This window comes from Canis lupus, chromosome 6 (genome assembly GCF_048164855.1).
Source record: "Canis lupus baileyi chromosome 6, mCanLup2.hap1, whole genome shotgun sequence".
NCBI classification, from domain to species: Eukaryota; Metazoa; Chordata; class Mammalia; order Carnivora; family Canidae; genus Canis; species Canis lupus.
The window spans coordinates 75,949,921-75,967,835 of record NC_132843.1 but is presented as its reverse complement, the minus strand read 5'-3'; the positions used below and the strand labels follow the sequence as shown (position 1 = coordinate 75,967,835).

Sequence of the window (17,915 nt, the reverse complement as noted above, 5' to 3'; positions counted from 1 at the left end):
GAAGTATTCATTCTAATCCTCATAACGCCATTTTATAGATGAGTAAATCAAAGTTCAGAGAAGTTAAGTAAATTGCACAAGTATCGACAGCATGCTGCAAAGTAGCATGATGTCTATGTTTTATTGCTCAATAAATGGTGGCTAAAACTTTATTTTGTGGAAATCATTTAATATATATAATATTATATATATTATATTATTACATGTATTATATGTAATAATATATATTATGTTGCTGAACTAGCATAACTTACATCAAGCAACCCTTCAAAGTAAAACCTGAAAGCAGCCATTAACAGAATGTAGGTGGATGGAAAAGGAGTCTGAAAAGAATCAAACCATGGGGTTTTTTGGAAAACATAGTCTCCATATTTAAAAATGAATAAAGAGGAGAAAAGGAGTTTTGTATTATCATTGAACTTAAAATATTTGCTTTATTAAACAAGAACTAAACAATGAGAGAAATTGACTGAATAATGGGGACAGCGTAAGAAAATGTCACAGGAGAATTGAAAATAGTTTTCAAAAGATTTTTCCCTGCTTACCACTATGCATCAAAATAAATTTCTAATTGAAGAATGATTTATTTTTTTTTTAAGATTTTATTTATTTGACGGAGAAAGACAGAGGACAAGCAGAGGGAGTGGCAGGGGAAGAGGGAGAAGCAGACTCCGCATGGAGCAGGGAGCCCGACATTGTGCTTGATTCCAGGACCCAGAGATCATGACCTGAGCCAAAGGTAGATGCTTAACCGACTGAGCCACGCAAGTGCCCCTGGAAGAATGATTTAAACGAAAAAGGTAAAACAATAAATAATGCATAACAGAATATAGGTTCAATGACATTATTCTGGAATGGTGAAGAACTTTCTACCACTAATACCAAAACAAATGCTATAAAGAAACATTTTATATTTGAACCAATTGAAAAACAAATGAAAACCTGAGGAAAAGTAGTGGTAATCTATATGGCCAAGGATAAGTCATATAGGCTTTCTTCCTACTACAAGGCCTTTGCACATTCTCTCTGTCTATAAATGTTCCTGTATATCACCCTTCAGTGCTCACTGCCATCACCAAGTATTATTTCCTCAGGAAGGCTTTCATGGCCTATTATATTTGTGGGTCTACCATAAAAAACTAGCACAGACGAGTAGCTGAAACAACAGAAATGTATTGTTCTGGAGGCTACAAGAGCAAGATCAGGGTGTTGACAGGATTGGTTCCTTCTGGGGGCCATGAGGGAAGAATCTATTCTATACTTTCTCCTAACTTCTGGTGGTTGGTTGGCAATTTTTGCCGTGCCTGGATTTCTGCCGCATGACCCCAATCTCTACCTTCATCTTTATATTGCTTTCTCCCTTTTGTGTGTCTGTTTCTAAATCTCCCCCTTTTGTAACAATACCGATCCTATTGGATTAGGGGCCTAGCCTACTCCAGTATGACCTCGTCTTAACTAATTAAATCTGCAAGGATCCTATTTCCAAATAAGGTCAAGTTCTGAAGCATTGGAGGTTAGGACTTCAACATATGAATTTGGGAAAACAATTCAACCCATAACATCAACATAAAGCCCCCTTTTTATATTCATTCTTTAAATACCAGGAACAACATTCTTTCCCTTTGTACCACGAATGAGAGATGTGCTTTTGCATTTGTTTGTGCTATTGTTTTATTAATATCAGTCTTCTCCATAAAACTGTAGGCACAAAGTTGAAATTACCTCAATGACAAATGGAGTAACATTGACCTGTTCACTCAAGAAATAGTTTCTCTGTGCAAAGTCCTGGATTAGGCATCAAATATACAATAGTATACAAGGCAAGACAGTCATTACCCTCACTGACCACGTATTTTAACAGAGAAATAGAGGGTAGATACATACATGCATGCATACATAGAGAAGTAGATGAGAGATGAGAGAGATGCACTGCTGAACAGTTAATGCTAACAAGTCCATTTTACTTTTTACCCCAATTTTTCCTTTTGCCCCTGAAAAGAGCTCTATCCCTGGCTCCTCCGGCCTTCCTTCAATGTAGCCTTAGTCTCTAATTAACAATAAGCAATGAAAGCTAAGTTTATCTATACTTTGGAAGTTTTCTCTCCCCCTGCCCACTGTGTAGTGAGATCCAGAGCTGATCTGCTGCTACTACATTCAATCTCTGGTGTAGGAAATGTTGCTGAAACATGGAGCTCCAGGTTCCTGCCTAAATTTAGGTACACAAGTGGTTGTTTTCCTTAGTTTTAAACATGTGAGCTCTGGGGCCAGACTGCTCTGCTTTTGACACTAGCTCTATGTCTTTTTGTGTAATCTAGAGAAAGTTACTAAATCTTTGTCTCATCTTTAAATCATATTAGTACTCACTTATGATTATAAGAATTAAATATATTGTAAAATGTTTAATATGTTAACATGGCACATAATAAGGAATCCTAAAACTTTAATAATTTAAGGCCAAACTTCCTGGCTGCTGTTCCACCAGATTCCTAATTGCCTTCTAGTTTTCTGTTAGGATTTCCCTTTTTTTTTAAACTGAGGTTGTTAAGAGCACAGAAACTTTACCTGAAAACCCTTGCCCCAAAGACTATGGAAACCCAGCATACTAGAACTGTACCAAGCTGAGAAAGAAGCCAAAGATGGATATTTGTCCTCTGGAAAGATGGAAATGCAAGCTATGTGTAGATACTGATTGTAACTCGACATCTTAGCTGTAAATATGGGCCACCCAAATTCAGAACAGCATATACATAGAGAAAAGATCTCATAGCTCATTGCCTAGGAGTAAAATATACCAGTTACTTTTTCTAACTTCACTCTTGATGGGTTTTCCCACTCTGGACTTTTTACCTACTACTTAGAATGTCAGAGTATTAGCCAGTTCCTCACAACTGAATTAATCTCCCAGAATTTAGATCCTGATTTCTTACCTGTTCCTTTCTGCAACATTTGTTTTCTATAACATAGGCATTTTGACAGTCTAGACCTTTCACACCACTAGCTTTATTCTATCTGGAAATCTTGTGAAGATTTCTTTAGTTCTTGTGAAGAAATCTTTAGTTCAGAGTTCTCCTCTCCAGAGTGCCAGAATAGGAGACCTCATACTAGGAACACTCATCTTCCCTAAACACTATTCATTAATTTCAATAGTTCAATATTATTATTGAATATTATTAATGGTCATTCCACAGCATTCAGAGAACTCTATAGTTTATATCCCTCTGCTATCTAACTATAGTCCCTGGTCTTCACTCAGAAATTTCAAGAGTCTATAAAAGCACCATTCACAAATGAATAACTGCATCAACCTTTCCTAATTGGAAAATTTCATCTACAAGATTATTCATGACTTCCTTGTAATTATAAAATATTGGGGAAAACCCATATGTCTATCAAAAGGAACATATAGGAGACTGGTTAAAATATATGGTCTAAATATTTAATAGAGTACTAAACAGTTGTTTAAAAAAGAACAAAGTATATGAACTTGAGCTTCATAAAATTCTCCAAAGGCTATTGCAAAATTGTAATGTGAAAAATGGTGCATATATAGTACATATGTAACATTTGCATTACAAAAACAATTATAATTACATGTGTCCATTTATCTATGCATAAAATATCATCAAAAGAATTAAAAAGAAAAACTAATAACTCACTTTAGGAAGAATACCTGAGTGGCTAAGGGACAGGAATGAGTTGGAGATTATTCATAACATATCTTTTTATGCTTACCATTTTTAAATTTATGATTATAGTATTTCCTTAAAAATTAAGAAAAAGCTTCATGATTTATTCTGAAATCTGTGGTATTTAATTATATTTTGTTTAGAAAGTAACATTTTATTTTAATTCTGTACCTGAGTTTAATCATTGCAAAGACATTTCAATCAATAATAAAATTCAAATTAAAGTTAAAATTTACCCCTCTGTGTGTATTTCATAAATTTATAGACATATAATCAATGTTAATGGCATCATAATTTAATCTTCAGCTATTTTTTTCACCATTTATTTTATTTTATTATTTTAAATTTTCAGAAAATTTCCAATATAAGACAATAATTTTATGAGCATATAAAATAGAAACTAAGGCCCAGCCCTATTCTTTTTTTTTTTTTAGAATAACAAAAAATATTTTACTAAAACATAAGATTTACAGAAGTTTCCAGACAAGTCATACAAAATGGTCACAAGCTTTTTCTTGAAGGAAGGATTCTACACTTGACAGCAAAGTCACAATGTTATGAGTGAGGGCTGTGATGTTTGTTTAATGTTCCCATTTTCGTTCAAACAATCAAGCTTGTCCATCTACAGCGTCTAAATAAACTTAGACTTGGCTAGAGAGCATATTCTAAGGAACTGGTTAGCTGCTTTTAACCGATGCAATTAGATCACCATAAAAAGGGGGAAAGGAGCCCATAAAATTAAAATAAAACTACCTCTCCCCCTCAAAAATAATAATAAAGAAAAACACCCACACCCCTGCAGCTAACCCTGACAACTACCTTCATTCACAGTGCTTTATACTTAAACCATGATGGAGGAAATGAATAAAAGCAGAGAGGGGCCACTGCTTTTAAACGTTTCACAACAATCCAGATGGTATTTCTAGCCTCTGCTCATGCTTTACAACAGTGAATCAGGACAAGACATAGATTTGCTAATGTGCATTTAACCTATTCTTGACTCCAGTACACTCATCCTTCACTCATCTCATTGATCTCTTTTTTTCTCTTTTGGTGTTTTCCTGTCTTCCTTTGAAGACATACTTCGGAGATATTGCAGGTTTAATTTCAGACCATTGCAATAAATTGAATATCACAATAAAATAAGTCAAAGGAATTTCTTGGTTTCTCAGTGCAGATAAAAGTTATGTTTACACACTGCTATAGCCTATCAAGTGCAGTAGGAATATGTCTTTTAAAAAAAAACAGTGCATGCTTTTATTTTTAAAATGCTTTATTACTAAAAAAAAAAATGCTTATCATTTTCTGAGCTTTCAGCGCGTCATAATCTTTTTGCTGGTGGAGGATCTTGCTTCAGTGTGGATGGCTCCTGACTGACCAGGGTGGTGGTGCTGAAAAGGCAGGCAGTGACAGTTTCTCAAAATAAGGCAACCATGAAGACTGCCACAGCAATCAATTCCTTTCATGAGTGATTTCTCCGTAGCATGCAATGCTGTTTGATGGCATTTTACCCATTAAAGAACTTTTTTCAAATTGAAGTTAGTTCTCTCAAACCCTGCTGCTGCTTTATCAACTAAGTTTACGTGATATTTAAAATATTTTTTGTCATTTCAACAATCTTCACAGCTTCTTCACCAGGAGCAGTTTCTATCTCAAGAAACTACTTTCTCCATTCATCCATAAAAAGCAACTCCTCATCTGTTGAAGTTTTATCAGAGGGAAGCACCAATCCAGTCGTGTCTTTGGGCTCCACTGCTAATTCTAGTTCTCTTGCTATTCCCACCACATCTATGGTTACTTCCTCCACTGAAGTCCTAAACCCCTCAAAGTCATCCATGAGGGTCAGAATCAACTTTTCCCAAACTCCCGTTAATGTTGCCATTTGGGCCTCTTTCCATGAATCACAAATATTCTTAATAGCACCTAGAAAAGTGAACCCTTTCCAGAACATGTTGCCCAGATCCATCAGAAGAATCACTATTTATAACAGCTATAGTCTTATGAAATGTGTTTCTTAAATAATAAGACTTAAAAGTCAACATAACTCTTGATCCATATGCTGCAGAATGGATGTTGTGTTGGCACGCGTGAAAACAACATTGTACATCTCCAGCACAGCTTTTGGGTGACCAAGTACATTGTCGATGAGCAGTAATCTTTTACAAGGAATTTTTTTCTGAACAGCAGGTCTCAACAGTGAGCTTAAAATATTCAGTAAACCATGTTGTAAACAGACATGCTGTCATTTAGGCTTCATTGTTCCATTCATAGAGCCCATAGATGAAGCATAATTCATAAGGGTCCCAATGGTAAATGAGCATTGGCTTTAAGAGAAAGTCACCAGCTGCATTAGCCCTAACAAGAGTCAGCTTATCCTTTGAAGCTTTGAAGCCAGGCATTGATTTCTCCTCTCTAGTCATGAAAGTCCTAGATGTGTCATCTTCCAATAGGAGACTGTTTCTCCTACACTGAAAATCTGTTGCTTAGAGTAGCGATCGTCATTAAGTCTCTTAGCTGGACCGGGTGGGTAACTTGCTGCAGCTTCTACATGAGCACTTGCTGCTTCATCTGGGAACTTCGTGTCAGGGAGTTGGCTTCTTTTCTTAAACCTCATGCCCCAACCTCTGCTAGCTTCAGACATTTTTTCTGCAGCCTCTTGACCTCTCCCAGCCATCACAGAATTGAAGGAGAGGTAGGGGCTTGCTCTGGATTAGGCTTTGGCAAAAGAGAATGTGTAGCTGGTTTGATCCTCTACTAAAGCACTAAAACGTTCTCCACATTGGCAATAAGGCTGTTACACTTTCTGTCATTTGTGTGTTCACTGAAGCAGCACTTGTAATTTCCTTCAAGAACTTTTCCTTTGCATTTACAGCTTAGTTAACTGTTTTCTGCAAAAAGACGTAGCTTTCAGCCTATCTCAGCTCTTGACATGGCTTCCTCACTAAGCTTAATTATTTGTAGCTTTTGATTTAAAGTGAGAGATGTGTGACTCTCCTTTTCACCTGAAACCTCAGAGGCCATTGTGGGGTTATTAATTGGCCTAAATTCAGTATTGTTGTAGCTCAGGGAATAGGGAGGCCTTGAGGAGAGGGGAAGAAATGGGGTAATGCCTAGTGGTGTAGTCAGAACACACACATTTATTAATCTTATATGGGGTGTGATTTGTGGTGCCCCAAAACAATTATAATAGTAACATCAGAGATCACTAATCACAGATACATTAATAATGAAAATGTTTGAAATATTTGCAAGAATTACCAAAATGTGACAGAGAGACATGAAGGGAGAAAACACTGTTGGAAAAATGCTGATAGACTTGCTAAACACAGGGTTTGCACAACCGTCAGTTTGTTTTAAAAAAAAAAAAAAAAAAAAGGGCAGTGGGATGCCTGGGTGGCTCAGCGGTTGACCATCTGCCTTTGGCTCAGGGAGTGATCCCAGGGTCCTGGGATCGAGTCCCACATTGTGCTCCCTGCATGGAGCCTGCTTCTCCCTCTGCCAGTGTCTCTGCTTCTCACTGTGTCTCTCATGAATAAATAAATAAAATATTTTTTTTAAAAAAGGCAGTATCTGTAAAGCAGAATAAACTAAAGTACAATGAAATGAGGTAAGCCTGTGTTTGAGATATTTACTGTATGATTTGAAGTTGTTTACAGTAATCGCCATTTACCTAACACTTATCCCAACTCTGTATGTTAGGTAATATGGTCTTACTTTATAGATAAGGAAACTGAGGCCCAGGGGAGTCAGATTCAAAAGCACCAGAGCTTGGGTACTTCCCACTCAGTTATATTTAGTTATTATTTCTAATCATTTCATTTGCTAATTTTATAACAAATTAAGAGTAAGCTCCTTGTAGATGGAAATACTAGCAGTGCTCAGTTTTGTCCTTCACAGCACCAAACACAGCTGTGAGAACTTCATCATTATTCATGAAATGCTTTTACATGATAAGGACATATTCTGTTGAAAGTTGTGACATTTGGGAAAAGAGCCATTAAATCCATGTTTCTAATTAAAATATGAAAATATACTCCCTGACTTAAAATATGCAATTTTGATTGATATTAATGTAGTAATTGTTTTGGTGTCACAGTACTTTAAAATGGAAATGCTTATAAGAGTTTATAACACTTCTAATGACTCCAGGGTTAAGCACAAAGTATACTCCTGTGCCTAGAGATTTCATATTGACTAAAGCACCTACTCATGGTCAATGAGATTATTTAAGGTACAGATTCATGTGATGGTTGTTTGTCCAGAGTTCCAAAGTTCAAACTGTTTTTCTTTCACATGCAAACTTCCTCTGAGCACTTTGCATTTTATAGACCAAACAAACTGACTCAGATAAGACTCTGGCTACTCTCGGGGGAGTTCCTGAAGCAATGGTGTGTGATACAGCTCTGCTCACTTTTGATGAATTCCTCCATGAAGAACATGTTTTCCCCACCTCGCCTGTGGTTGATACCACCAGGGAGCAATTCTACTGTCACTGATGAATGCTAGCTAGGTCAGACCTTGTCAGTGCAAATGAAAGTCTTGTGATTAGTATTCTGTACCTTCTTACTAATGAACCTTCTAATCATGAAATCTGTCTGTACTCATAATGTTCTTCTAACTGCTAAGTGCCCTTGAAAGGTTAGATAAGTGGGAAATCGTACCATTGGGTTTTTTTTTTCCTTACATCATGCCTTTCCAAATTAGTTTTGGACTTACTATTTATGACTCCTAGGATAAGAATTGGTCAACATTACAACAGTGACAACCTTGGTTATACAATTACAACATGACAACAGAAGTTACAAATACACAAAAAATGTGTACAGTCATAATAAAAAAAATGTTTTTGGAAACATTCAAACTTCTTGGAAAACATTTTGACAGTAGAAAAAAAAATATAAGAATATTTGTACCAGACTCTGCTAGGAAAACATCTAATTAGGAAAAAATTATAGGTGAAAGATGTTTTGTACCAAGGAGAATTTAAAAAGTGACTCTGAGATAAATGTTTAAGGAAAACTCATTCCGTATAACCTGAGTAGCTTTTGGCTTAAATTCAAGAGTATGTTTTCTTAACTGCACAAGGATTTATTTGTAATTGTTCCAGATTATTTGCATATTTCAGTAAATCTAAGATCTCATCAGTTGTAAGGTATACCTTTATTTTATTCACGACTAACAAAGAAAAAATACTGCCAATTAAATTATGACAAGATACTAATTGTAAGTCACATCAGAGATGTTCAAATGCAAAGAAAAGTACTTCTTAGAATTGATGAGATAAGGATTGTTGTAAAAGGGAGGCCTAGTTGGCTCAGTGGTTGAGCATCTGCCTTTGGCTCAGGGCATGATCCCGGCGTCCTAAGATAGAGTCTGGCATCGGGCTCCCCGCAGGGAGCCTGCTTCTTCCTCTGCCTGTGTCTCTGTCTCTCTTATGAATAAATAACAAAAATCTTTTAAAAAAAAAAAGATTGTTGGGGCAGCCAGGGTGGCTCAGCAGTTTAGCGCCACCTTCGGTCCAGGGTGGTCCTGGAGACCCAGGATAGAGTCCCACCTCCCTGCATGGAGCCTGCTTCTCCCTCTGCCTGTGTCTCTGCCTCTCTCTTTCAGTCTGTATGTCTCTCATGAATAAATAAATAAAATATTTTTTAAAAAGATTGTTGTAAAAAATATGGATGCTAGGTGGTAGGAGTGCAGGAAACCTTCTGTAGTAACATCATCTTTCCTGACCAGCATTAAACAAAAACTGTATTCACCAGAACATAAAAATGAGTAGAGTCTATCTGAATTTACACATCCCTTTCTATTATTTTTGTCTGAGGAAGTACTCTAATCATTTCTGTTAGTGAAATACTAGTAATTTGTTCCATTAGGTGATCCAAGGGTCAGCAAATTTCTATAAAGGATCAGATAGTAAATATTTTATAGTTTGTGAACCATATAGTCTCTGATGCAGCTACTCAAACTTAGCCAGTGTAGCACAAAAGCAGCTATAGACAAAACTTTAGACACTAAATTTTAAATTTCTTATAATTCTCATGTATCATGAAATTCTATTCTTCTATTTTTTTTTTTTAAATCACTTAAAAATATGAAAATATTCCTGGGACCTGTTTGGGGAAAATGGAGTACACATACTTTCTCCTATTCCTGCTGGTAATTACAACTTAAAACCCTGGGCATTTTATGTAAAACAAACATAAAGAGACTCTGAAAGATAGAAGAAAGCAGACTGGCTAGTGTACTCAGGATTCAAGAAATGACACAATAATTAAGTTCCTTGGGTGTTTTGTTTTGTTTTGGTTTTGTTTTGTTTGCCATCATATATCCCAGACTTGGAAGTGAAAAAAAACAGTAGCTCAGAAGTGTCAGTGGATGCAGATGAACAGAGCTCCAGCAAAAGCCTGCCCCGTTTAGCCAAAAGACCAGGAAAGAAGCAACCTAGCAAGACAGAAAACTTTCAAACAACCCCTCAACTCTAGCCAAATACCATGGAAAAAAGACTGTGGTCCCACTTCTACCAATTCCAGCAAAAGTCAAGTGGGGAGCCTAGACTTTCATTCCATCAGGCCGAACAAGTCACCCTAACTTTCCTGCTGGGATATTGTCAGAGAAGGCTACACAGGGAACTAGGATTTATAGCCACTGGGTGGTACCAGGCTCTTTCCCCATATTGCCAATGGAGACTATATGGGGAGCCTATATTTCTATGTTCAGCAGTTGTGAAGGGTCATCCCTTCCCCCTGAGATGGTTTCAAACAAGCCTTACAGAAAAGTTAGAATGTTTGCCACTGCCCAGAAGTAATGAGGCCACTCCCACTGCTATAGTGTTAGTAAAAATGACACCAGAGCAACAAGACATTCTTTTTCTCTCAGCCAGAAAGGTATACACCACTCTTGGATGTCAACAGGGTTGAGTGAATAATCTAAACTTCTACCCACCTGAGAGTAATAATATACCCACCTCTTTCCCATGCAGTAATATCAGAGGAAGCCACCTAACACAGAAGGGTTATATAAGACCCAGAATTTCTTAACATAATATGCAGATTTCTGGATTTCAATTTTTAAAAAATTACTCTCATAGCCAGAACCAGAAAGATCTCAAACTGAATGAAAAAAATAGTAATACCAATCAGTAAATGCCAACACCAAGATGAAAGGAATGTTAAAATTATCTGACAAATAATAATAAAGCTATAATAAAAATGCTTCATTGAGCAATTACAAACATCCTTGAAATAATTGAAAGACAAAAGCCCTCAGGAAAGAAAATAAAAAGTCTCAGTAAAGAAGTAGAAAACATAATGAACCAAATGGAAATTTTAGAACTAAAAACATAATAATCTAAACAAAAAAATAATGCTATAGTTAAAATGGAATTATAACCCACACCAAGACAGAAAATAAGAAAACAGAAATAACAAACATAAAATAAAAGCTATAATGGCAGACTTACACCCTAATGTATTAATAATTATAATAAATATAAATAGACAAAATTTGTCAACTAAAAGACTGAGGTTCATAAACTGAATCTAAAATCATGGCCTAATTATATACTCTTTCTTCATAACAATGTAGGCAGATTGAAAGCAAAATGTAAAAGGATATATAATGCAAACATTACTTTAAAGGAAAACAGAAATGGTTATGTTAATATTATTTAAATTTGACTTCAAAGCAAAGTCAAGTCCCTGAGAGAGAAACATTATACATACATACCAGAAATAAAAATACAGACAATCTTTAATGTATATATACCAAAAGTTAGGGCTGCCAGAGAAGTAAAGCAAAAGCTGATAAAACTGAAAAGATAAATAGACAAGGCTGTAATTATGGTTAGGCACTTCAGCACCTCTTTATTAAAAGCTGATGCAAAAATGTGGACAGAAAATCAGCAAAGAAATAGGAGAACTCAAAAGCATGAAAAACAGTGTGATCTAATTTACATTATAGACTACTTTACCTAACAATAGCAAAATATACATTCTTCTCAAGCTCACGTGGAACGCATATCAAGATAGACCATAACCCATGCAATAAACAAACCTTAATAAATTGGAAATCATTGAAATAACTTCTTTTCTAACCGTAAACAAAAAAAAAATCAATAACAGAATGATAACAGGGATAATCTCTAAACTTAGACCCTGAAAAGCATCTAATGTTGCTATCTTACCAACTGGCTGGTTAGTTTCCTCATAGAATGTTTCTGTGTTGTTTTCCACTGCTCTCAGTTTGGACTTCCAGGAGCAGCAGTAACTAGGTAGATAAACCTTGGTGATTGGGGGTTCATGTTGTGGGTCCATGAATGGCTTTCATCTCTGTGCCCATGGCTTCTCTATTCCTGTAGTCTTTTTACTAGCATTGGAGTGGCTGATGACAGAGGCTGATTGATGACAAGTGGGTTGACATTTTGTCTGTCTAGTGCTTCTTCAATAGTGGCTACTTTTAGATGGTGATTTACAACTATAGGGGTAATCTATTGCTATGTAACAAAGTCCTCCAATATTTGGCATCTTAAAACAACAAACATTTATTATCTTGCATCAGCTTATGTTTAGAAAAGCAAAAGCACCTGGTTCTAAGAGTCCCTCAAGAGATTGCAATAAACTTGTTGCTTAGGGTTGAAGTCTAGATAATGCATTCACATGGCTGTTGGCAGAGAGCCTTTTTTCCTCACCACATGGGACTCTCCACTGTTTCCTGTGTCCTCAGGATATGGCAGCTGGCTTCCTTCAGAAAGAGTGGTACAAGAGAGAAGCAGTAGATAAGTATAGTGCCTTTCATAAGCTAGTCTCCAAAGTTGCACATCATTACTTTTCTTTTATTCTATTCATTTGAAATAAGTCCATCCCAAACTCAAGGAAAGGGGAACAAGGCTCTACCTCTTAAAGAGAGAAGAAATAATTTTTGGACATGTAAAGCCACTACCACAAGTGGTACAAAGGTCTTTATACCATGTGTCCACTTTCTCTAACCAGACCTACCTCTTTCTGCAGGTCCGTTAGGTTCTCTGAGAAGCAGACAGAGAAACGGAATTAGAAGAAAGAAATTGTTGGAGGAGGGGAGGTAACATCTGTAAAAGACAAAAGGAAGAGATAAAATTTGGCAGAGGATTGACAAATTATGAAACATGACAGACAAATTGCCAACTCGATGAGGAGTTCTGAAGGAAATAACTCATTAGAAGAACCAGTAAGAGTGGTCTTACTTTGGACAGAAATGACTAGATCAATTCTACTCAGACATTGGCTTCCTTGAGAAGAGCATAATCTTTGCTTAAAAGTTAAGGCAGTTTAAAAATAAATAAATAAATAAAAATAAAATTTAAAAAAAAAAGTTGAGGCGGTTGTTGAATAAGTAAAGAGCTATAGAATATCCATAGAAGCTAACCATATCCTAGAAGCATCAAAAGGAATCTGTTTCAATCCTACCTGGGTGGCTCCTGATACAACTTGACCTATTTTGATAGTAAATGGGCAAGTGTAACAGCTATGGCAGGGTGAACCAAGGGCTCAGAACCCTCACAGATCAGGGTCTGAGTCTTACCACCAATAATCCATCTGGAGGAGCTGAGGGTGAGGCTCTAAAATTCATAATGAGGAGAGAAATTAGGAAGATCAGCTCTATCCTTGGATTATTTGCAGGGGGAAGTGCTGTGGTTAGGGCCACTTTTGTTCTCCTTCAAATTTCCGCCAGAAGAGGCCCTCTAGGATCCTAGAGAAACTGCTCCTGGAATTTAAAGACATGAATCATATCATCACAAGTCCCATAAAAGCTGAATTATAAATTACATGAGGTTTTTAGTGTACCTGTGCCCTCTGGCCCTGCTCATATCTAATCCACAAGGTAGCATTTCCATTTCATTTTTAGGTGTTGAGTTATATAACTTCTTTATATATTTTAGATACTAACCCCTTATCACATATGTCATTTGCAAATATCTTCTTTCCATTCAGCAAGTTGCTTTTTGTTTCATTAATGGTTTCCTTCACTGCACAAAAGTTTTCTAGGGATGTACTTCCAATAGTTTAATTTTGCTTTTGTTTCCTTTGCCAAAGGAGACATATCTAGAAAAATATTGCTTAATGACCAATGTCAGAGATATTAGCATCAGTAATTGGAATTTTTGGGTTTCAGGTCTCATATTTACTTCTCTAATACATTTTGAGTTTATCTTGGTATATAGTGTAAGAAAGTGGTCCAGTTCCATTCTTTTTCATGTAGCTATCCAGTTTTCCAAGCACCATTTCCAGTTTCCCAGTGTATATATAGTCATGCCTTCTTTGTCATAGATTAATGTGATCATAAAAGAGTAAGTTTATTCCCAAATTTTCTCTTCTATTTCATTAGTCTATGTGTCTATTTTTGTGCCAGTATCATACTCCTTTGATTACTACAGTTTTGCAATAGATCTTGAAATCTGGGGTTGTGATCCCCCAGTTTTTATCTTTTTCAAGACTGCTTTGGCTGTTTGAGGACTTTTGTGGTTGTGGTCCCATACAAACTTTAGGTTTATTGGTCTAGTTCTGTGAGAAATGCTGTTGGCATTTTGATAGGGATTGCATTAAATCTGTAGATTGCTTTGAATAGTATGGACATTTTGACAATATTTGTTCTCCCAGTCAGTGAGCATGGAATATCTTTCCATTTGTGTCATCTTCAATTTCTTTCATCATTGTTTTACAGCTTTCAGAGTACAGATCTTTCACCTCTTTGGTTAGGTTTATTCTTAGGTCTCTTGTTATTTTTGTTATAATTGTAAATGAGATTTTTTTTCTTAATTTCTCTTTCTGCTACTTCATTATTAGTGTATAGAAATGCAATTGATATCTGTATATTAATTTTGTGTCCTACAACTGCATTAATTTATTTACCAGTTCTAGTAGTTTTGTGATGGAGTCTTTAGGGTTTTCTGTATATAGTATCATGTCATCCACAAATAGTGAAAGGTTTACTTCTTCCTTACCAATTTAGATGCCTTTTATTTGTTTTTCTTATCTGATTGCCATGCCTCAGCCTTCAGTACTATGTTGAATAAAAGTGGATATCCTTCCTTGTCTTGATCCTGATCTTAGGGGAAAGCTGTATTTTACTATTGAGGATAATATTGACTGTGGGTTTTTCATATATGCCCCTTATTATGTTGAGATATGCTCCCCCTAAACCTACTTTGTTGAGGATTTCCATCACAAATGGATGCTGTACTAGTCATATGCTTTTTTTGTATCTATTCAAATCATCATATGGTTTTTATCCTTTCTCTTGTTGTGATGATGATGTAGCACATTGATTGATTTGTGAATACTGAACCACACTCACATCCCAGAAATAAATCCCACTTGATCATGGTGAATGATTTTTTTTAATATATTGTTGTATGTAGTTTGTTAATATTTTTTGAGGATCTTTGTATCTATGTCCATCAGATACTGATCTGTAGTTGTCTTTTCTGTAGTGTCTTTGACTACTTTTGGTGTCAGTGTAATGGTGACCTCATAGAATGAATTTGGAAGCTTACTTTCCTCTTCTTCTTTGAATAGTTTGAGAAGAATAAGTATTAACTCTTCTTCAATTTTTTGGTAGAATTTACCTATGAAGCTATCTGGTCCTGGACTATTTGTTGTTAAGGAGTTTTTTAAGTCACTGATTCAATTTCAAAGCTAGTAATTGGTCTGTTCAAATTTTCTATTTCTTCTGATTAAGTTTTAGAAGGTTATTTGTTTCTAGAAATTTATCCATTCTTCTAGGTTGTCCAGTTTGTTGACTTATAATTAATCATAATACTCTCATATAATCCTTTGTATTTTTATGGTGTTGGTTGTTATTTCCCTTATTTCATTTATGATTTTATTCATTTGAGCCTTCTTTCTCTTTTTTTTTAATGAGGCTGGCTAAAGGTTTATTAATTTTGGTGATCTTCTCAAAAAAACATTCTCCTGGTTTTATTGATCTGTTCTATTGGGTTGGGGTTTTTTTGTTTTGTTTTGTTTTTTTTGTTCTTTTGTTTGTTTGTTTGTTTTAGTTTCTATTTCATTTATTTCTGCTCTACTCTTTATTATTTCCTTCCTTACCCATGGTTTGGGGTTTGTCTGTTCCTCTAGTTCCTTTAGGTGTAAGCTTAGGTTGTTTGAGATTTTTCCTTGTTGTTTTGTTTTGTTTTGTTTTGTTTTTGAGATATGCTTGTATAGCTATAAACTTCCCTCTTAGAGCAGCTTTTGCTGCCTCTCAAAGACTTTGGACCATTGTGTGTTCATTTCATTCATCTCCATGTATTTTTTTTTATTTCCTCTTTGACTTCTTAGTTGATTTCTAGCTTCCTTAGCATTTAGTAGCATTTTTTTTTAACCTGCATGTATTTGTGTTCTTTCCAGATTTTTTCCTGTGGTTGATTTCTAATTTTATACAATGGTGGTCAGAAAGGATGACTTTGATCTTTTGAATCTTTGGAGACCTGTTTTGTGGCCTCATATGTGATCTGTGCTGGAGAATATTTCATGTGCACTTATAAAGAATGTGTAGTCGCTCTTTGGGGATAGAATGTTCTGAATATATCTGTTAGATCCATCTGGTCCAATGTATGATTCAAAGCCACTGTTATCTTGTAATTTTCTGTTTGAATTCTCTTTCCATTGATGTAAGTGGGGTGTTTAAGTCCCCTCCTACTATTGTATTACTATCAATTACTTCCTTTATGTTTGTATTAGCTGTTTTATATATTTGGGTGCTCCCATGTTGGATACATAATATTTGCAATTGTTATATTTTGTTGTTGGATTGTTCCCTTTATGATTATATCGTGTCCTTTTTATTTCTTGCTAGTCTTTGTTTTAAAGTCTATTTTGTTCAATATAAGTATTATTACTTTGGCTTTTTTTTTTTTTGCTTCCATTTGCATGATAAATATTTTTCCATCCCTTTGTTTTGTTTCCCTTTCACTTTTAATCTGCATTTGTCTTTAGGTCTGAAATGAGTCTCCTGTAGGCAGTATGTCAATTGATCTTGCTTTTTCTTTTAATCTATTCCATGACCTTAAGTCTTTTGATTGGGCATTTAATCTATTTATATTCATTTATTTATAGGTATGTACTTATTTCCATTTTGTTACTTGTGGTTGATTTTTTAGTTCTTTTCCTTTCTTCTTTTGCACTCTACTCTTATGGTTTGCTGGCTTTTTTTCTTCCTGGCTTTTTTAAATGATATACTGGATTCCTTGCTGTTTATTTTTTAAATATTTATTACTGGGTTTTCACTTGTGGTTACCATTAGATTTGCATTTAACATCCTATGCATATAACAGTCTCTACTGTTGATGGTCACTTAAGTTTGAACCCCTTCTTTTCTCCTCACCAGTCCCCCATGCGTTAGGTATCATTCTTTATATGGTGTCATACCTTACATCAATTTATTTTGTGAGTCCCTTGACAAATTTTGATAGATGTCCATATTTTTACTACTTTGGTGCTTCCTACTTCTCTTAGTCCTTTATATGGTCTTTCCCTTCCACTCAGAGTCCCCTTTAACATGACTTCCTTTAACTTTTGTTTATCTGGGAAACTCTCTCTCTCCTTCTATTCTGAATGATAGCCTTGCTGGATTGAGTATTCTTGGCTGCAATTTTTTTTTCTCTCAGTACTTTGAATATATTAAGCCACTCCCTTCTGGCCTGTAAAGGTTTTGCTGAAAAATCAGGTGATAACATTATCTTTTTTCCCTTGTATGTAATTCTTCTCTTTTTGCTTGACACTTTTAAAATTCTCTCTTTATCACTACTTTTCTATTTTAATAACTATGTGTCTTGGTGTGGACCTCCTTGTGTTGATTTGGTTCAGAATTCTGTCTGTCTCCTGGACCTAGATTTATATTTCCTTCCACAGATTTGGGAAGTTTTCAGCTATTATTTCTTCAAATAAATTTTCTGCCTCCTTTTCTGTCTTCTCCATCTGGGATCCCTATAATTTGAATGATACTACACTTGATAGTGTTGCTGAGTTCCCTAAGTCTTTTTATTTTTTATTATATTTTTTTCTCTCTTGTGTTCAGCTTGATTGCTTTCCATTATTGTGTCCTCCAGATTGCTGATTTCTTCTGTTTCCTCTAGTTTACTAGTTATTCCATCTAGTGCATTTTTAAATTTCAGTTATTGAGTTCTTCATCTCGATTGATTCTTTTTTATGTTTTCTATCTCCTAATTAGGAGTGTCACCGAAGTCCTCTATTCTTT

The 17,915-nt window shown here is 35.4% G+C and overlaps 2 long non-coding RNA genes across 5 annotated transcripts in view; one reads left to right on the top strand and one right to left on the bottom strand.

Moving 5' to 3' along the window:
* The window catches only part of LOC140635950 (uncharacterized), a 46,972-nt gene extending 43,100 nt beyond the window's left edge, over positions 1 to 3,872 (top strand). For all 4 annotated transcript variants that reach the window (XR_012033302.1, XR_012033300.1, XR_012033301.1 and 1 more), the window contains one exon: positions 600 to 3,872. This is a non-coding gene — a long non-coding RNA (uncharacterized lncRNA). The remainder of the gene's footprint in view (positions 1 to 599) is intronic.
* A 7,680-nt stretch (positions 3,873 to 11,552) lies between these two features.
* On the bottom strand, positions 11,553 to 13,603 carry LOC140635948 (uncharacterized). The gene is made up of 3 exons (XR_012033298.1): positions 13,242 to 13,603; positions 12,680 to 12,768; positions 11,553 to 12,425 (listed from the first exon to the last, which is right to left on the bottom strand). It is a non-coding gene; the product is annotated as an uncharacterized lncRNA (long non-coding RNA).
* Between the last annotated feature and the right edge of the window lie 4,312 nt (positions 13,604 to 17,915).